At 38.9% G+C, this 22,707-nt stretch overlaps 1 long non-coding RNA gene across 1 annotated transcript in view; it reads left to right on the forward strand.

The window, feature by feature from the left end:
• The first annotated feature begins 15,117 nt into the window (after positions 1-15,117).
• The window catches only part of LOC145721144 (uncharacterized), a 58,584-nt gene continuing 50,994 nt past the window's right edge, over positions 15,118-22,707 (forward strand). Inside the window, exon 1 of the long non-coding RNA XR_014144608.1 lies at positions 15,118-15,130. This is a non-coding gene — a long non-coding RNA (uncharacterized LOC145721144). The remainder of the gene's footprint in view (positions 15,131-22,707) is intronic.

Raw genomic sequence — 22,707 nt, forward strand, 5'->3', positions numbered from 1 at the left:
TCGCTGACAGGGGGTGGGGGTGGGGGTGGGGTCCAGGCAGTCACAGGAAAGGTCAATACTCAGCACAAGCACCCTCCTTCCCGATTAAGGCCAAAGTATTTTTGGATGCACAATCCATGTCAATTTGCGTAATCTCTTGCCTATTCTGTGCTTATTCTGGGGATAAATAGATGACTTCAGCCATCAGCACCGTCACTCCAATCCTCCCCGTGAGTGCCAAGAGCATGTATCAAAGAAAGAACAAAAGAAAGAATTAAAGAAGGAGAGAGAGGAGAGGGGAAGGGAGGAAAATAAGAATAAAACTAGTTCATCGAATACGCTACTACACAAGCTAATTCTCCTAGTAACTTGACTGGTATTTTCATAATACATCCTACAGAGGAGCAAGGACCCTGGCAACTGGGAGTACTGAGGATCTCCAGGACATGACAGCAAGTTCTCTGTCCCGTCTTGTTGCCTTTTACCTTCAAGCAGCGGACTGGCATCAAACCAAGAAAATTCTATTTCTTTTCCATTCAGGTGGTCCCTTTGTTTTACCACATGGAGTATCACAAGACCTTTATGTTGTGTAGAAGATATTATTCCACACCCAGCTGGGGTTATTTTTTAAGATCCTCCATCCAGGCATGAGTCAGACTCAGGATGAGTAACTCAGGCTGCTGGGCAAAAAATTACTCAAAGACTGAAAGAAGAAAGTACCACCACATTCTAAATAAATCTGGCAAAAATCAACTTTTAAAATCTCTTTTAGTCGAGGAGGGTAGAGTGAAAAGAACAAAAGAATTTAAAAGTTTAAGCTAATTTTTTCTTTGTTTATATTGCCTCGTGTATTATCTAGATGTCATCCTCTCTTGTTCTCTCTTGCTCACTCAATCTTGCTCTCTTTCATGCATCAAAAGTCTCTCTCTCTCCTTTCCAAATGGAAGAGCATCCTGAAACACACACTCACACACGCACACACACCCCTCATTCCCACATTGTCCTTCAGCTCCTGCTGTATTCCCTTTTCCCTTTGCACAAAAGTTTTGGAAGAGTTGCTACTTATCCAATCTTTTCTTCCACATTTCCCACCTATTCTCTTGTCCACCATGATTTCACCCATCATTTCCCAAAAACCCCTTCGGCAAAGTCACCAACGATCTCCTTGTAAACAAATCCAAAGAACACTTCTGTGTCTCAAGAGCTTTGGACATGTTGACCACTCTCTCCTCTTCTTTATCCTGGGTGTCACCCTCATCTTGTTTTCTGCTCAGTTCACAGACACTCCTTTCTGCTATCTTAGCTGGCTCCTCCTCTGACAGATCTTTCTTTCCTTCTCTTCCTTCCTTTCCCTTCCTTTCCTTTGGGTCTTTCATTCCTTTCTTTAATCCATATTCTTGGCACTCATGGGAAAGACTGGAGTGACAGTGGTGATGGCTGGAGTCATCTACTTATCCCCAGGATGAAGTTAGGTTTCTATGGGCTCTTTGCTTCTCCATCTACACCCTCTTTAGAGGATTTCATTCATTCCATGCTTTAAAAACACCTCTGTTAATGATTCCCAAATTCATAGACCTGTTTTCATATGTACCACTGCCTTCTTGTTAATTGTATTTCACAGCCATTTCAAAGACATCACAGACGAAAAGGTGCTCTTAATCCTCTCCAACACCCATCCACTCACCCCCAACCCAACCAAACCCTTGCAACCCATTGTTCTCCCTTTGAGTAAATGGCACCAATAGAAACTTGGGATTCATTCTTGATCCTGTCCTTACCTCCCACCTACCCCCCACACACGTAAAGAGTAATTTCCATCCATCAGCACATCCTGAAAGCTCCTCTTCCAAATTATAGCCCTCACTGCCCACCACTCTTCACCTTCACTGTCACCAGCTTGTACCTGGCACCATCCCCTCTTACCTTCGCTGTGAACTATTAAAATAACTTGAAAACTAGTCTCCCTGCCTCCACTCCTGCTCTTTCTCTATCCAGTCTACAGAAAGGGCCAGAAAGATCTTTTTTAAAATGCAGGTAATGCCTACGTCTCACCTAAAGCCTTTGAATAACTTCCTATTGCTCTTTGGAAAAAAAAAAAATGCCAACTCTTACTATGGTGACATGGCCTATGTGATCTGGCCCCTGCCTGACCCTCCAATGGTATCTCCAGCCCCCACACTCTCTCCCCTCACCATTATTCATTCACACTATCTTCCTAACAATCCCCAGAAAATACTCACCTCTTTCACTTCCCTGCCTTCGTATCCGCTGTTGCCTGCAGTTCCTCTTCCCTGGACCTTCCTATGGCTGCTGGAAGATCCCGGTTTAGGGGTCATCTTCTTAGAAAGGCTATCTAAATTAGGCCCTGACCCTCTGCCATTCTCTATCACAGCACTTTATTACTTTTGCAGCACTTTTTACTGCACGTATTACGATATTGTGATAACCAGCATCTAAGATGGCCCCAGTGATTCTAACCTCCTGCTATCCACATCCTCAGTAGTTCCACACCACCGTATAGCAGGGTTGATCTGAAGTGATGATGTGTCACTTCTCTGAGACTAGGTTATAAAAGATACCACAGCTTCCATCCTGGTCTCTCTTTCTCTTCTTTCTTGGATAACTTGCTCTGGAGGAAACCAGGTGCCATGTAGTGAGCAGTCCTATGGAGAGTCCCATGTGCTAAAGCATCAAAGCCTGCTGCCAACAGTCACACGGATGAGCTTGGGAGTTGGTCCTCCAGACCAGTCAAGGCTTGAGATGACCAAAGCCAGAGCTTACACCTTGACCACAGTCTCCTGAGAGGCCTGAGCCAGAATTGCCAGCTAAGCCACTTCTGGGTTCCTGACCCTCGGAAGTTGTCCTCCCCACTATAAAGACTCACTCACTCACTCATTGTATCATCAGTACCTAGAACTTTGCCTAGCACAAAGTAGTCCCTCAATAGATATTCGCAGAACAAATAGTCTGTTAAAAATTTTACCATCAATAAAATATTAATGGATCACTTAATAGTTTTTAAATATTTGCATGGTAAGCTAGATACTCTTACCATTTCTTAATGAAAAACCCAAGACCTCAGACCATTTGTTCACAGCCACCCTCCCACTATATTAGAGAACTGGTGCTCCAATCCTGAGCTTCTCACTTCAGCCCTGGTATTCATTTGCCTACACACCTTGACCTCTTATCAGTCACCCACAGAGCATGAGCTCTGTCATTCTGATGTTCACGCTTCAGCACAGAGCGTCCAGCGTGCTGGCGTCCTGAGGCAGCCACTTCCTGCCCATCCAACCTATGGCTTGATTCATCAGACCGACTTGACCCAGTCATCAAGACTGTGCAGAAAAATGCTTAAATTAGGAACACAGAACTGTTCATTCCTCCCTGAAAGGGTAAGGAAAATGTATTACATGGCTTTTCTTTCCCCTTCCAAAACCATAAACGGAAGCAAAAACATGCTTTAAAGTCCCCAGGACTCAATTTTAAATATATGACCAAGTTTCAAACTCTCTGAGGACTTCTAAAAGTGGATATTTTCGTCAATCCCTTGATAAATATTATTTGAAATATAGCAAGCTCTTGAGTATCTGCGGTGATTTATTACTAAAGAGATTACTTGAGGGTCCTCCTCGCTCCTGCTTAAGTCCCAGATTGGTGCAGAAAAAGCATGTGTTTGGCTGAACCCAAGACTAAGTGATCCAGAAGAAGATTCACAACTTAATTAGAATGTGTTTCTTTGTGCCATTCATAAGACAAATACAAACCCTATGTCAAGAGATGAAAAAAATCTCAAATATATATATTAATTTGCCATGAAAAGTAAGCTTTAAAACATTTTTTTGATACGGAATTTTCCTGATAATTCCCATTATCATTTCTCATGTACCTGTAAGAAAAAACTGGCCCTGAGATAGAATTATTTTAATCAATTTAGAATCCCAAATTTGCTTCAAGAGCACTTTTAATATGTTACCTCTGATTTATCGTATGTCAAATGGGGGTAATAATATCCCTACCTTATAAGGTTTTGATTGTGAGGATTAAGTAAGTGGTTAGAAGAATAGGTTCACACAGTACTTGCTATGTAACCATCCGCTATTAATATCATTCTAGTTGTTGTTACTATTTGTTGTTGTTATAATAATAATAATAATAATAATACCATATATTTCTGAAAAGTTTAACATTTACTTTCTGCATGCAAGATTGAGTCAGGACATATAAACACATACAACATCTCCCAACTGTTTTCTCCTTCAAGGCTATTTAAAGTAAATCATTTCTATATCTTCAACCATTCACATCCTAAACAAAAACATCATTGAAAAAGGATCTTGGGAAAAACAAAAAAAAAACAAAAAGGATCTTGAAGAGAGTCTTGCACACTGTTCCAGGTTGTACACTGCCTTCCTATGTCATTTCAATCAAGTAATGTCTCCAAACTTCTTTCATCAGAAAACTTCATGATCCCTGGCCTTGGGGAGTTGGATGGTGATTACGGGACTGAAGAACTATCCAATGATTTAGGTCTTTGTTTGAGAGACGCTGGGCAGAAGACTTAGTATCATTCTTATTCTGTGCCTTCAGGGTAAAAAGGGGTAGGGGAGATAAGCATTCTTTGGCCAGATGTCTCCAATCAGGATTAGCTTTCCTGAGTCATTTCTAAGATAAAATCTAGATTGCCTTATCTCACACACCTTGAGATAAGAGGGAATATTTATAGAACAATAGATGTTTTGGAGCTAGTTCCATGATGTATTCATTTACATAACAGATTTTTTTTCCTCACCACCAGAATCTTTATCTCCATCATCCCCATTTAGGAAAATAACACATTCAATTGTTCCAGATAGATAAATAGATGGAATCTCACTAAAGAAGCATTAATGATATATAATGGAGTAAATCCATTTCAGCCATTTTAATAGAAATCAAATAATATCCTTTACTCAATAAAAGGAAAATTCGAGTTTGTCATATTGACATATTTGTCAAATTGACATATGACATGACATCTATATACCACCAAACAAAAATGATTTAACATAAACTATAATTAAGACAAATCAAAAAGAGAAGCAAAACGCTCTTTTTTGTATCTTACCAAAACAGGATTTTACTCCAGAGCCTGCATCTTTAAACTCTATGCTACACTGTGTGCCATTCTGGTAGACTCCAACTAGGACCTCTTAATAAATGACAAAATTCTCTAGCTCTAGTTTCCGCCTCTTTCTTGAGTCCCATGTCCATATTCCTAGCTGCCTACAAGGCATTTGTGCTTGAATATCTGACAGAATACCTCAAGCTTAACACATAATCAATCATTCTTGCCTCAAAGTTTCCATAACCCTTTGGATAGACCACCATTATGGCCCTTATCATACTACAATTTAATGATCTACCAATGTTTCAGTCTCAATTTCTAGAATGTGAGTTCCCAGAATGCAGAGACCTTTTGAAAAATCTGTATGTTCCTAGTTTTAGTACATGACAGGTATTTGATAAATGTGTTTTGAACAAATATCTGACTTAGTAACTACGGTTATGACTCAGGTTAATAAGAACGTACCACTAACAAGCGGACAGAGTAGGGACAGGCTGGCTGACTGGGTGGGGGTAGGGGAGGAAGAAAAGTGGGTACAAAAGGTCAGGGCATAAAGCAGTCATCATTACAGGTCTCTAAACTACCTTTACCACACACCTGATACTTGGGAGTTGAAATCATATGAAGCTCTAAATTGTCATCACTGCCTTTGTCACTTGTATGTCAGTTCTCTTGGCAATGGGTTTTGCCAGAATGTGGGAGAATTTCATGTTCAAAGCTTCGGAGAAACCTGATACTTCTTCCTTTTCAAATGGGTCAAATGTCAAGCAGTGAGCAGAGTGGCTCAGATTTAAAAACTGCACCAAGATATTTTGGCCCCTTGGAGTCTTGCTCAAGCCAAAACTGTCCTAGCATGATGAGGCAAGCAAAGATGTCATCTCCCAAAGCTGTAAAATTTGACTCTCCCATGATTCCAAGACATTTCTGCAGAAGTGCACAAGAAAAGCATTCACCTTGGTCCAAAAAAAGCCCTATTCTAATACAACAGAATCTCCAATATTTGAAGGGCATGTAGGTTCAGGAACATAAGGTTGTAAAAACCGCTCTAAATAGAATGACCGTATAACTTATTTTCCAAACGAGACACTTTTGAAATGGGACACTAATAATAATTACACTGAGACAACAGCATAAACTGGGACTGTCCCAAGCACACCAGGATTCGAGGTTACCCAGGCTGGACGGAAAGGATTAAGGGAGGACTCGGGAGCATTTCTACAACTCTGTTCTCATGCAGTCCCATGCTGATGAGTGACACAGAAAGTTCTAAGCTGGACCCTGCTGTGTCTGAGTTTGTGCTAAATACAGACACTTTAGATAATTTTCATACCTAATTTGATTACTTCATCCACCAACAGTTTGGAATATTTGGAGACAGAGGTATGTTGGATTTTGACCAGTCTACATAAATCCTCTCTATTTAATTATTCATTCAGTCTTTCAGCGAACTTTGGTTGAGCACCATGATTTGGGAACTTTTCGGCCCTCTAAGCAAGGCAGCCACAAAAATGAATGACACAGACCTCCCTTCAAAGTCTGTGTGCTAATAAGTGAGATTCATGAAATAAACTAATTACAATGCAATATATTCAAATGCCAGGAGCACGTATTTCCCAAGAGGGCATATAGGACTAGTTAAAATTCTTGAGGGAGGTTGCTGCATCTCTCATTACACCATCTCATTTTGTGATGTGAAACCCAGGTAAATTGTCATTCTTCCCTGCCCCACTTTTCTTACTGAGGTCTATTTGTATCTTAGTTCACAACATGTTCTTAAGGTTTATAAAATTACATGTATTTAAATATCTTCCATAATTCAGGTTAACTAAAAAAAAAAAAAACTCTCCTCTTTCCTCCCTTTCTTCTAGCTTTAAATTACATGGTTCTGTGATTCCCCCTTGCCTTTTATTCCACATGAGTCAAGGTTTGCTTTGCAAGAGTACTTATTAAGAAAGTATGGCTGTTTGAGCCACATTGCAAAATACACCACACAGGTTTGAGTGGAAAGCCTGATGAATGAACAATCTGAAATTCCCCTTCACTTCAGTACTGCTAAAGTGCCTCAGCTTTCAAGGCGACATTTTTATGAGCTTCTCTTTTTAAGAATTTAGAATTCTATTCTGTAGACCCGATCAATTCCCTTCTGAGAGTTGCTACATGTGCTTCTATTTTCCCTAATGATTTTAGAAGTAATTAACACCTCAGGTTTTTGTATTTACCCAGTCATCTAAGGATTGCAAGACATGGACCTGGCTTCATTCCCTTTGAAATCAAGAAAGCTTTCCAAATAGGGATGTTTATTTGAGAAAAGTGAACAGTGAAATTAATTCATGCATTCCTGTATCTGATGTCTTATATTATTTCCCCCATGTTACATTATGGTAGAGTAAAATTTGGTGGGCATCTGTGACACTGGGCAGCAGTCCCCTCTTTGTTTTCCTGAGACCTAATCCCTTGCTCCCTTTGCCCAAAACCCTAGCCCCCATGGCTACTCTGGATGTCACATAGTCTTACCTAATCCTACTCTAGCCATAATCAATGCCCAGAGTGGGCATCTACTGAAACTAAGCCAATCATAGCGCTCTGCTAATTTACTCAAAATGGAATTCAAGACAAAATAACAATGGCAAAAAATATTATTTTGCCTTTTAATAAAAGTAACACTCCACAAAGAAAATGTAGAGATCAAGAATAGTAGGTCTTTATCATGTCAATGGCCACATACTTAACAGCAAAGTTTTGATACCTAAAGAATGGAAATGATGGGAAATGCAAATCAGAGTCCTGCAAGGAGATCCTAAAACTCTTGGCTCTGAAATCAATAAACCATTCAGAGGTTCTGAATACCAAACTATGATGCAGTTCCTAAGTGATAACCATAAAACTTTGCACATGACAAAGGAAGAAAATATATATTCTTAAATACCCATGACATAATTGAAAAAAATTCATCATCAAGCCGAAGGCTAAATCTCATTAAATGTTTTACAAAGAAAGCATGCAGGGTGCTGATTCTGAGTATAGTAAAATAAAAATAAACATAACAAAAGGATACATAAAAAATAATATCTATCCATGTGATTTGGAAATTTTAAGACACTCTTCTGGATAATTATTGAGTAAAAAAAGGAAATTAAAATGGAGACTACAGATTATGTAGAAATGTATGACAAAGAGAACAAGCTATCAAGTTCTTTGTGATGCAGTTCAAATGCTTTCTATACACTTAAATATACTCATTTAAAAAACAAGAAAGAGAAAAAATAAAAATAAAGGCCTAAACATTCAACATGAGAGTATAGGCAAATTAAGCTGAAAGAAAAAATTAATAAAAAGAGAAAATAAATAGATAAAGCCAAAGCTTCTAAAAGGTTAATGTAATAAACAAGCTTTTGTAGGCAAAAAAAGAGAAAAGACTCAAATATCATTAAAAACAAAAAGACAGCAAGACAGCAATTATATATATAAATTTTAAAATGTAATTAGATGAAGGGGTACCTGGGTGGCTCAGTTGGTTAAGCGTCTGCCTTTGGCTCAGGTCATGATCCTGGGGTCCTGGGATCCAGCCCCAAGTCTTCAGTCTTGGAGTTTGAGTCTGTGGTCTCCCTGCTCAGCGGGGAGCCTGCTTCTCCCTCTCCCTCTGCGACTCCCCCTGCTTATGCTCTCTCTTTCTCACTCTCTCTCTCATAAATAAACAAAATCTTTTTTAAAAATGCAATTAGATGGAAGATTTTATCAAAATTAATCAAGAGTTAGAGAATTTGAATAGATCAATCTCCACGGAAGGACTCTAAGCTTCATACTAGGTCCAGCTGGTTTTTATACACAAACTTTACAAAACATCTAATGAAAAGACTATTATATATATGGTTATAGAGCATAGAATAAAGGTAGAAAGAAAGCTCCTCCTCAATTTATTTGATGAGACAACTATAATCTTGATATAAAAACTGAATAATTATAAACCAAACAGAAAACTATCAACTGCTCTCCCTTAAGAAAATAAAAAAGGCAAAAACATAAATCAAACAATATCAACTCAAAATGAGCAGAGTATAAAAAATATTCAAGACCAATGAGAGTTTAGTCCAGGATCACAATTACGGCTAAACATTCATTTAAATCTGAATTAATATTAGCAGAATTAAGGAGAAAAATCATACGTACATTGAGCCATTGGTATGCACCAAGGACTCTTCTAGGCCATGTGGATGTGGTAAAGTAGTAAATGAAACAGAAGAAAGCCCTGCCCTCGTGGAGCTTACATTTTAGTGGGGGAAGATAGACAACAAGCAAATAAATAAAATAGAGATTATGTCAGATGGCAACAAGAGCTGTCAAGAAAAACTAAGCAGAGAAGTAGGATAGGAAGGAATAGGGTGTTGTGAACGTTTTAACGAAGTAGTCAGAGAAGGGTTTATCGAAAAGCTGATGTTTAAGCAAAAGCCTCAAAGGGAGGCGGGAGGGACAATAAGAGTAAGAAACACGAGTCAAAGAGATGATAAGGAAGTCTGACCATACAGGACCTTAGAGGACGTGGTATGAACTTCAGCTTTTGCTCTGAATGAGCTGGGAAATCTTCAGAAGGATTTGAGCAGAGACATGATCTGAATTATAAACTTAAGGAATTTTTCTGGATGCTTTGTTAGGAACAAAAGCAAAACTAAGGAGACCAAATAGGAGGCTAAGGCAACAATCCAGGCAAGAGAGGACAATGGCTTGAATCAATGCACAGATGCTAGAAGTGAAGGAGATAGTGAAAAGCTCCTTGCACGTATTTTGAAGGTAGAGCCAGCAGGATTTTTATATGGATTTGGGTGTAAGATTTGAGAGAAAGACTGGAGTCAAGAAAAAAAGAAAAGATTTTAGCCAGAATTAGAAATTTGGAGGTGCCATTTACTGAAATGGGGAAGACTTCAGAATGAGCAAGGAGATAAGCAAGCTACCCATATAATAATTAAACATTTAAAGCAGTTCCAAAAAGAAAAAAGAAAATAATATTCCCAATTGTCATTACTTTGTTTAAGAACTTTGTTCTCAATATCCTAGCCAATGCAATAAGAAATATATAGAGAGAGGAAGTATAAATTTGGAAACTAAGAAGTAACATTGGCATTATTTGAAGACAGTGTAACTGATTACCTAGAAACTCAAAGATAATAAAGACTAAAACTAAGACAATCCAGCAAGATAGACAGTATGAGATCAATGTGCAAAAATCTAGCTTTCTTATACCCCAAATTTAATTCAAAAAAGAGACTCTTTGCATCAGCAACGAAAACTATAAAATAGCTAGGAATGATCTAACAAAAAATAAACATAGGAGTAGAATTATAGAATAAAAATAGAATAGCTAGAGGGAAAGAGTAATATCATATGTCAATAATTTTCCCAATGGATCTATAAATTCATTGAAATCCACATCAAAATTCTAAGAGACTATTTTATAGAAGTTGGCAAGCCAACTCTAAACTTTACCTGGAAAAGAAAATATGCAAGAGGTGCCAATAAATTTCGAAAAAGAAGAATGACAAAGGATCTGCCTTACCAGCTAGATAAAGAGTATTTTAAAACATGATATATTGGCTTGAGAATGGTCAAGTGGATAAATGAAACAAATGAGAGTCCAGAAATATATCTAAATATACATGGGAATTTGACATCTGATATAAGTGACTTTTCAGATCAATCCACATTGATTGATTGGTTCAAAGTAAGAGTGTTTCAACAAATAGTGTTAGAATAATTGGACAGTCATATAGAAAAAACTCCCTACCTCATGGTGCACATGAAAACAAATTTCAGATATAGAGATCTCTGTGTTGTTCAATATGTAGCCTGTACCCACATGTGGGTATTTAAATGTAAATTTTCATTAATTAGAATTAAATAAAAATAAAACTTTAGTTTTTCAGTTCCCCCTAGCCACATCTCAAGTGTTCAATAGCTACATGTTGCTAGTTACCACCATATTGGATGGGCAAATAGCGAGCATTTCTTTTTTTTTTTTAAGATTTTGTTTATTTATTTATTTATCAGAGAGAGAGGGAGAGAGCACAAGCAGGGGGACCGGCAGGCAGAGGGAGAAGCAGGCTCCCCACTGAGCAGGGAGCCTCATGCGAGACTCGATCCCAGGACCCTGGAATCATGACCTAAGCCGAAGGCAGATGCTTAACCGATGCTTAACCGATTGAGCCACCCAGGCGTCCCAAATATCAAGCATTTCTATCACTGAAGAAAGCTTTTTGGGCACTGAAATATTTTAAATACTGTATTATATAATTGTTAGAGAAAATATAGAAAAATATCTTTATAATCTTGGGGAGGGGGCAGGCTTTTCTAAAGTACAAACCCCAGCAGTCATAAGAATGAAGACTGTCAGTTTGACTACTCAAAAATAAAAACTTATGTTTCAAAAAAACACTAACATTAAAAGACAAATGACAGAATGAAAATATTTGCAATATGTGTAATAGAAAGGAATGAACTGCTAAAAAAAAAAAGCAGTGAGGGGCGCCTGGGTGGCTCAGTCGTTAAGCGTCTGCCTTCGGCTCAGGTCATGATCCCAGGGTCCTGGGATCGAGCCCCGCATCGGGCTCCCTGCTCTGCAGGAAGCCTGCCTCTCCCTCTCCCACTCCCCCCTGCTTGTGTTCCCTCTCTCGTTGTGTCTCTCTTTGTCAAATAAATAAATAAAATCTTTAAAAAAAAATTAAAATTAAAAAAAGCAGTGAGAAGAAGACCAACAATCCAATAGAGACATAGGTAAGGAATATGAACAGGCAATGTACAGAAAAAAACTGCAAGATAAAAAGATGTTCCACAACTTTACAAAGAAAACACCAGTGAAATGGCAGTTTACTCATCAGACACGCCGCTCTTGGCGTGTCAACAGTCAATTAAAATATCTGAGAAATCATGTGGAACATAAAATACTTTCCATCTATTGAACTCGATGTGTCCCAAATTTATTTATCAAATTCTCCCCCACCCCAGGTGCTTTAGCTGTAGTGTGACATAGAACAGCATTCTTCCTAGGTAAATGATAGTTCCAATATGCTTGTAAACGAGTGAGGCTCTTAAGTAGGTTAAATAAAATACTTTCTCTAAAATGTTTACTGCAGTTACTTAGTAAGCCTTTTTCTTCACAGATAATGCAGAGGTGATTCTTAACTCTTCGCCAAATTGTTACAGATTTTGAGTGTGATTTAAATTAAAAGTTTTTTCTGTAAAAAAGAAAAAGAAAAAGGAAAAGCACTGGTTATCTTCCTTTGTCTAGTCTCCAATGGAGAGGAGGCTGTTACTCACCACGTACCAGGAGGGCACATGAAAATCTTGGTGGGCAAGGGGTGGGAAGGTTGTGCAGAGAGCTTATAATGTGAAAGAGCCTCAGTGAAATTGTATTTATCTCTTTGGGAACATGCCTCCACCTCTAGCTGAGATTCGCTGGTTAAGAAGACCTACTTTCAGCCAAAACAATTTTTTATCTTCTTTTTTCTACTAAATTTTATCTTCTATGTTGTACTAATTTACCCAGAAGTCTCTCATCAGCTTATTTGTTCGGACTGTTTTACTCATATAGCATTCTGACATTTTAAAGTTGAAATTTCCCTGTTATTCATACATCTACTCCAAAATAATGAAAAGCAGTCTTCTTTGAAATTCAGCCTATTTGCAAAAAAATGTTTTTCCAAAACTTTATTTTTATCTATCAAAAACTATGTTCTCTAGTTTCTAGAACAGTTTAAAAGTTTTCCATTCAAATGTTCTCCAAACACCATCTCTGTAAAAAAATTTGAAGTGGGTATTTTAAACTCCATCTGCCTTTCTTCAGAATTAAAGCTTAAAATGCTTTAACTTTAACTGTAAAATTGTTTAATAATTCATGCCTTCAGTAGAATAGAAACCTATTCTTTATTTGTAGAGTGCTTTGGAGAAGTACAAAGGAGCATTCTGGTATGTTAACACTGCAATCATTTAATATTTGTTAGGTATAACTGGGTATATTTATGAATGAAAAATGCAACATGGCTATCCTACACCAATCCTCACCAATCTTTTTAAAAATGATTACTTCACGTGCTGGAAATCACTGAATTGTATACTTTAAAATGGTGAATTTTATGGTATGTGAACTGCATCTCAATTTTAAAAAATGATTACTTCATTATCAGTCAGATCTTTTAAAATTAGCTTTAGATGCTAGGACAAATCATCCCTCCCTAATAACTGGGCATTTGAAAAACAGACAATCCCTTTGAAGTACGAAGCTCTGTCTCATAAGCCTCCCTCATGTAGTTCTGTAAATTACAGGCTTCTTTATTATGCATTGAACTCTTCCTCCAAACTCCCTATTGTGGATACACGGTACTGTATAACAAGCATTCTTCACTGCTGATGGTAAAGCCACTGTCCTAATCTGCCGTTCAGTTTAAAATCTGATAATAATGGTTACTTTACCTCAAGAGAAATCCTACAGGCAAACATGTCAGAGTGGCCCAGTTTGACTGAGAACAGATCCAAGCCACTGGTCGTAAAGGGTAAACACTTAAGACATTTAACCCAGTCCAACAGTACTAAATGGAAGGGGATGGTCATCTGGATTATGAATCACCTAATTGACATGTCAGAAAATAAGCATTTTATTGACAGAAGGTGATTGTAGGGGAGAGTCATTTTTCACGTAAATAGCCAGATACCTTCCCTCTCTCTCCTGGTATTCATACTTCGGGGTCGGGGCGCCGTAAGGGAGAGTGCAGGGGTGCGGTGAGAAAACAAGTAATCCTCTGCTGCAATTTACTATCGCTTGCCTGATACGTGGTAGAGTATGTATTTCTTGCTTTGGCCTTTGTTTCAACAACTCTTCAGATATCTGGAATTGTTTATGGTTTCTAAACAAATCTCAATTTTTTACCAGAGGTTTTTAACCTTCTCTGTCCCTCCTGTGAGTAGTTTAAAGGAGGAATTTACAAGGAAAGGTTGGTATTACTCTCCTGTCCATCTCTTCCTCAGTTGGACCCATTTCACTGGTTAGTATGACAATGACATTGTAAAAACACACACCCTACACACACATACCCCACCAGACACACCAACACACACATGCCACACACATACACCAACACACGTCAACATACACACCCCAACACACACACACCCCAACACACACACACCACACACATATACACACACACTACACACACATACCCCACCCCACACACAGACACACACCAACATACACAGACACACAGCACGCACACACACCCCAACACACACACACTCCAACACACACAGACACACCACACATATAAACACACACCACCACACGTACACACACATCCCAACACACACACACACACACATGCCACACCACACATACACAGACACCACACATGCACACACATACACACACACAAAATACACACACATGCACATAACACACACATACATACCACACTGACACACGTTTACACACACACACACACACACACACACTAGTTTACAATAATGGGAATGAATTAACTCCAAAATGGCCTAATCTGTAAGATACTTGAGGTTAAGAGTCTACTGCTATCCATCTTTACGTCTCCTCCTAACCCCACTCCACCCCAATCGTGTTACAACAGTTGCTTATGCATAGTAGCTATTTAACTATTTGTTGATTTTAGTTTGTTAATTAAATGTTTGTTAATTTAATTTTAATTTGTTGATGTATTGATGCCAGGAAATATTGTCAGGCACCCTCATGACAGGGTTATTAAATTTAAACTGAATTTTTTAATGGATCCAAATCATTACACTGATTTCTTGGTTAAAATCATATTTTATTTTAATTCTAGTATATGTAATAGGCACTCGATAAATATTTGAGGAAGTCATCTTAACCGAATTATCTTATGTGATCAGGTTTTCAGACTAACTCCCCAATCTTCAAAATGTCTCATTCCTTACTGCATATGGATATATTTTCCAACTTTATTTTTTTTCTTTGTTGACTTCTTTATTTTATATTTTGTTTTTACACAGAAGTCCCAACTGCGGAGAAAGGTAAGGGGTATTTGCTTATATTTTAGAGGGGAAAGTTATCGTAAAAAAGTATATTAGATCTATGAAAATCATATAAGCAATTGATTATTTTCTACCTTTAAAGCCCTTTTCTGGGAAAAGAATGGCTTTAGTCTAATTTACTTCTTTATTCATGAGATCTTGGCTGAATAATTCTTTAATATACTACAATTTACCTTGTAGAAATAATAACTTTTGGCATTCTTGTGAGTAAATTAGTCAGAATCCAAGTTTAAACTTCAAATTTTACACGTGGCCAATAACACAAAGAGGGGAAGTCTACTGTATAAACCTAAACAAATAAATAGTAAGCAAAATAATGCATATATAGAAATCAGAGGTAAGTATTATATTTGTAGGAAAAACCACATACCGTTCTAAAACACCAAGATGTCACTTAGTATTATATTAATTTTTATGCTAAATTACATATTCTTATTTCTTTTATAATTTATACAAATTGTCGGATTATAGATTTGTCTTTGCCCTCCCACCCCACTCCCCATGTGAGGGTGCACAGCATTTTCTGCTCTTGTATGTGTATGTGAAGGGGGATAGTAATATAAATACATACCGAAAATCTAGGTCTGTTCCTAATTGGCAAATAACGGTCCCCAGGAATGTTTGACCTCCTCCAACCCTGCCTTTCTCCTTTAAACAAAACAAGATTCAGAAATAACGCTCTTAAAGCAGGTCTTCTGTAAGAAATAAGTCAATCCTCAGCCTCTCAAGGGAGAAAACAATGAACAAAATGTAGTCGAGTGATGAAAATGATCCCACGAAGAAATGAAAGTAGAACACAATCTGAGAATCATGCACAATTGATACTGCTATTTTTATATCGCATGATTGGTCAGATTAAGAGGACTATAAATGTCTTAATGTCCCAGGTATTTGTTATAAACTTGGAGAATGACTTTCTGAGTCTGGGAATAACCCAGGAGAAGATTGAAGTCTACCTGATCACAGTGGGAGGTAATGCCCATTGTTCCCCAATCCTCAAATTCCTTTATAAAAGGACTTTTGTGAAGACAGTGACAGCTCAGAATTCCCAACTGAGGCTTTAATCATTTCCGGGAAGGGACATCTCAAATTTCTTTGTCTCCCCAGGGCATAGTTTAGTTTATAGGACTGGTTTAAGCTCAATAAATATTTGGTATTAATGACTTGAACAAGGGAGGAAACCAGGGAGGTTTCTCTGATTTGGGAATAGGAGAAGCATGTTACCTAAGACTGGAGCAAGGAAATGTTACTTATCTCAATAGCAATAAAAACCCAGAATGTCCAAAGGTAGTCCTGGAAGGAAAATCTGGAAGTTGGCAACAGCCGGGCCACATGCCACCAACTCTGTTCCCCTCAGGCTCATCTTTATTCTTCAGCAGGGTTTCTCGGTCTTGACACTGTGGACATTTTGGGCTTTATAATTCTTTGCAGTAGAGATTGTTCTGGGTGTTGCAGGATGTTTAGCAGATCTAATCACTAAATGCCTGTAGCACCCCCCCCCACCACCACCAGCACCAGCACCACCGGTTGTGATGATCAGAAATGTCTCCAGACCTTGAGAAATGTCACCAGGGAAGCAAAATTGCCCCCAGATGGAACCACTGCATCAGGGTCTCTCCTTGATTATCTCTGGCCTCAGGAGAAAATGTTCACTCATTTAAAACTGGCCAAGTGTGTTGGGGCGCCTGGGTGGTTCAGTCAGTTAAGCGTCTGCCTTCAGCTCAGGTCATGATCCCAGGGTCCTGGGATCGAGCCCCGCATCGGGCTCCCTGCTCCGCGGGAAGTGGCCAACTGGCCAAGTGTGCCCAAAATACCTTGCTTCTGGGGTATAACAAAGAGAAAATAAATTCAGAAAGCAGCATGAATCTAAAGAATCTGGCTTACAAACTGTGGCTGGCCAAAGCATTGGAAGACACAGTATTTGAGATCTCTTCTACCTCCCAATTGCTTTCTCATGATGGATGCTACCTTTGACCTTTGTCAAAGGAAAATCTTCCCAGACACATGGAATCCTTAAAGACTAAACCAAGAGTTCTTTCTCCAGCCTACATTCCCAGAGTCTTCCAACTCAATTCCCACTACTTGCCTAAGGATATTCCTCTTTCTCCAGGTAACTGAAACAGGAATGATCTCCTCAGGATAACCATATCTGAGTAGAATAAAATGACCATGGCCTTCATGCAATAAAGGGAACATGCTATAGTTTCGAGGGAGTTGCTTCCTAATGCAGGGTCATACATTACATCCTATTCTAATTATCTTAAAAGTCACACAGGCGCTCACATTATTTTTCTGAGCACATCCACTGCCTCCTAGGATCCCTGGGAATTACTGTGGAGGACATAGTGAGGAAGGGAATGGGGAGAATTCGTGTTTTGGACGCTCAGTTGGCTGTTGCCCATACGACACATCTGCAATGGCACGTAGTGATGGACGCGCGAGGGGATTGGAGACTGCCATGTCTGCTGTAAAGGCTTTCATTTGTTTCTCATCACAGTGACACACAATTTCCTGCATTCTCTGCCCCTGGGGTGTTTCCTGCAAAGAGAAAACATTACTTTCAACTTTTAGCATAGCTGCCCTAAATTAGCCTCATAAGTTCTCTGTGTTCTCCAAGACCAAGGGAGAAAGAGTAGCAGAACAAAACTTAAATTAAGTAGAACCAACAAATGCTGTGTTTCCTGGAGAAGGTTTCTACGGAACAGTGTGGGCTGGGTGCAGTCCTTGAAGCGGAAAGCAGTAAAACCAATTCTAACAGGTGTTTGAGAATGAATTTGTGCAGAGTTTAGGAACCGTGTTAAAGTCTCCAGGAAAATTTGGAAATACACTTAGGCTTAAAGAGGTATATATTCCAAGGGGTCAAAACAAATAAACAACACAGAACAAAAAGTGTATTTTTTTTTTTTTTAAGATTTTATTTATTTATTTGACAGAGAGAGACACAGCGAGAGAGGGAACACAAGCAGGGGAAGTGGGAGAGGGAGAAGCAGGCTTCCCGCTGAGCAGGGAGCCCGATGTGGGGCTCGATCCCAGGACTCTGGGATCATGACCCGAGCCAAAGGCAGACGCTTAACGACTGAGCCACCCAGGCGCCCCCAAAAGTGTATTTGTTCTTAAAGCACTTGGGACAGCTTTGGCTTGAACATCCCGTGGTATTAGGTCCTCATGCAACCACTCTTTTGCTTTTTGGTGTTGAGCAAGTCACTGAATCTCTTCAGGTCTCAGTTCCTTCATCTGTAAAATGGGATCTAGATCAATTTTTTTTTTAATTCCAGGATGTTATGTGAACATTGAAGATTAAAAGTTCTCGTGTTTTTCAATAGGAATGTAGAGGGTAAGGATTTCATCATGGAAACTTCTTACCAAAATATTCTCTGATTTTAATCCTCTTAACTTCCATTAGATATGATGTCCATCAATTTGACACTATCTACTAAACAAATAAATAAATAATAAGTAAGTAAAGTAAATAAATAGCCAGAGAAATACACAGTCAATACACACAGACTTGCCCAAATTATGTAGACACTTCCCAGTGGTTTATGTATCTGGCCAAAACCTGAACTCACGACTTGAGTATCAAACTGCCTACCTGACATCTCCACCTTGATGGAAACTAGGCACCTCAAGCTTAGCCAGTCTAAAACCAATTACTTGATCTTTTCCCACAGACTTGTTCCTCCCCTTGTCCTCCCCAGCTTGGTATACAGATAGTACCAGCACCATCCAGCCAGTTGCTCAAGTCAAAAACAGGCAGTCATTTGGGGCAGAGATAATGCTACAAACCTCTTTCATATTCTTCCTGAACAGGCAGCCAGATTATATTAGCCAGCACCCCCGAGCCCCCGCAGTTAAGAGTGATTCTGTTATTGAGCTCTGGCCAATGGAATGTGGGTAGAAGTGATGCACCCCATATCCGGATGGGCCCTGAAATGTTCCACGTGGTCTTCCATGCTCTCTCTGTCCCTGGTGATTTTGGAGGCCACCTGTTGACAATGGAGACTCCACAAGATGTAAGAACCTCAATGTGGGAAGCAGACCTCCCTTACTCTCCTGCTGACCCACACTGGACTGTGATAGGAGCAAGAAAATCTTTTAGTGGTTAAATCACTGAGACTTGGAAGGGGTTCTCTGTCACAGCAGTTACCACCTGACGAATACATCATTCTGTTATCTCCCTTTCCTTCCCACATCTAGTCCCTTATCCAAATTCCAAGAATTCTTCCATTACAATACATCTTCAGCTCTTTCTCTCTTCCCCATCTTCATTACCAACACCTTCGTGCAAAGGTCTACCGTTTCTTGTTTGGACATCTGCAGTAACCCCTTCGTTTTCATTCTTACTGCTCTCAAGTTTATTCTCCAAGTAGTGATCTTCCCTAGTTTCCCATCGCACTTGTGATTAAATCCACTACTCTCTCGTGACCCGAACCTCAACCCTCACCTGCCTTATTCCCCTCTTCAGTAGCTACACTCCAGCCTCTTTGGACTTTTCTCTATCACCTCAGGGTCCTTACAGGTTCTGCTGTTACCACCACCCAAAGTGTGCTCGCAGTGACTTCTAGTATGGCTGGTCCTTTCTTATCCTTCAAGTCAAATCTTAAGTCTTATCTTTTCAGGGGACTTTCTGTGAGCCCTCAGTCTAAAGTAGATCTCCAGATTATTCTCTCATGATGCTCTGCTTTTTCCTTCATGGCACTCAACAGTTAGTAATTATAGGCTTATATTTAATTGTTTAAAATCTGTTTCCACTACTAATTATATGATAAAATCTACAAATATTGGGACCTTGTCCATGATGATCACCACTGAATACCCAGAACCTAGCACAGTGCTTGGCACGTGATGTATACTCAATAAATATTTGCTGAATAGATGAATGGATTGACATAGATTGATCACTGACTCTGTCTGGAATCTATCATTTCCTTTTTCTCCCAATACAACCTATTCCTCCAAATACCACCTCATTCATAACTGTGAGAGGTTCTTGGTTTTTTACTTGTAGGCTCACACCCAGGTTTACCTTATTTGTGTTTACAACAGGTATTAATCAAACATAACCCATTTGATCGATCAAAGTAGGTTTTTTATTATTTTATTTTTTGTCTCCTAATTTTTTATTATTAAAGTATAACTGACAATGTTATATTAGTTTCAGGTGTATAACATTGATTTGACAATTCTATGTATTACTCAATGCTCAACATCAAGGTAGGCTTTTTAAGGAAATAAATCTCTATGTCACAATCATTTTTATGACTGGGTTCAAGACATTTTGTTCTTATTTCTAATAGGAGAAAATGATCAACATAATCTCACTAGCAAACCACAAGAACTATTTTCATCGTTGTTTGTGGGATGGGGGGCTACGCAAGGGCAGAGACTAGGGAGTATGTGATGAGTATCAGCCATGCGGGAGTGAATCGGTGTGTGACCCAAGCAACCAAAGGGAGTTGGAGAACATGCACCAGCAAGAGATTTCCCTAAGAACCCTTCCAGAACACTGCAAAAAGTCAAAATCTGGGGACAAACCTGAGTTTGGGCAATGGAACTGAATCAGGAACAGAGTTCTTAGAAACAACGCACAAATTCCACTACATATTCCAAGACAAATTCTACTATATACATACTACAAATTCTACTATGGCTTTTCTTGCCATATTTTGGCTCTGTGATTTTTTTTTTAATTTTGGCCATCTGGGGTCCGTGGCCTCTGACCATCTTTACCTACATTGTATGTATTTTATACAGCTTAAACCCAGGGTCATGCAGTTTGTATTTCATCTTTATTTGCCACACAGACTCTATACTATTTTGGAGGCTAAATAATAATTCACCAAATGGCTATACTATTCTTTTATACGCAAGATAGCAGAGCAGAGAAGTTAAAGGCCCCTACTTTGTAGCCACACTGCCTGTGTTCCAGTACCAGTTCTGCAGCTTACCAGAGCCTTGAAAAATTATTCATCTGTAAAGTGGCTAATAATAATACCTATTTCATACGGTCACAATGAGGAGTCACTGAGGCAGCTGACATGAAATGTGTAGGTCAGCGCTATACCAATGTAGCCGTGTTTATTGTTGATATTTATGTCTCTGATATCTGTTTAGACTTACACATCGAACTACAATACCATCTTCATACTTCTTTCCCATGTTTTAGCTGAAAGCTAAAGCGTATCCTTCCCCTAGTAACTGCATTTCCTTCCGACAGCTGACAACTGCTTTCACAGGCTGGGAACAACCTTCCACTGGGCCAGCATGAAATAGCAAAAAAGCACCAGTTCGTACTGGGCCTTGAATTCTGTGGTTGGACTCAAAGTAAACAGGCAGGTGAAGAGGTTGGGATGATGAAAGACAATAGACCATTACCCAAGACTAATGGCCTTGTAAAGGAGATAAATGTCTTTGAAGTAGCACCCTTAAAACCCATGACCTTTAGGTTGACCTTCCCTTTCAGATTATGGTATGCAGGTTTTTTGGAGTCTGTGCAAAGTCAGCAATTAAAAAGATGGACCTTGAGAGAAACAGGTCTTTGAGAAAGGTGCCTATCCAGAAGTATGAACTCCATTTCTTCTACCAACTACCCACTGGTTTAAGTCCCCAACCACTTGCCACATCTTGGTGCTCTAGAGCTCACGCTCTCACAGGTGCACTGTCTCCCAACAGAAAATATTAGTCCCATCCCCATTGTTACAGTTCAAGCTGTGAACACAGGAAAAAAACCAACAGGGGGATTTGGACAAATTTCCCTTCACTTTTGAGGAGTAAGGGAAGTGGAACAGATGGCTAATAACATTAAACACCAGTCGCGGGCAAAGAAAATGGTATCCCTAAGAACTACTCATTTTGCTAAGAGCATTGAAGAAAACAGAGGATGGAGACTTTGCCAGAAGTCACTATACCTTTGATTAGAGTTAATGATTTAACAGGTGATAAAGTACTATGGAGATTATTTGAAGCAACCGACATTTATACAGTATGTTTTCAAAAAACTTTCCCTTGTGCCAACAGCTCATCTTCATACAGAATTTTAGGATAAGAAAGCAGACGTGATTATTGTTCTTCCAGTAACTGCAACACTTACTATCTGTTAAACGGTGCCATGCCGAGCCATATTGGAGCCTGACACACAGAAAAAATACGTACTACAGTCTTGTCTTTTCATGAAAACTTTTGACATTTTGCCCATTGTAGATTTTTCACATTCATCTTGATTTTTAAAGTATTATATTAAAATGTTATTTTGATTACTGAAGTTTTTTGGTATGCCCTACCCAATCCATTAGTTCTTCATTGCAATGTCATTACTTTTTAAATGTCATTACCCTTACAACTCAATATTACTAGCTAGTAAACTTAGTTAAACACTACGGAGGTATGTCTACATTTTACACCTTGGGCATATTCTGCTTTACCTTCTACAGCTCAGATGCCGAGGAGCGACTCTAAGAAATTTTCCTCATTCTGCCCTCAAACTAGAGAGTCATTGGAAATATAGCTGTTTCCTGCTTAATTGCTTTAATTTTTTGTTTTAAATATTTTATCAAAAA

Source organism: Leptonychotes weddellii, chromosome 4 (assembly GCF_054177405.1).
Source record: "Leptonychotes weddellii isolate Sample4059 chromosome 4, ASM5417740v2, whole genome shotgun sequence".
Lineage (NCBI taxonomy): Eukaryota > Metazoa > Chordata > Mammalia > Carnivora > Phocidae > Leptonychotes > Leptonychotes weddellii.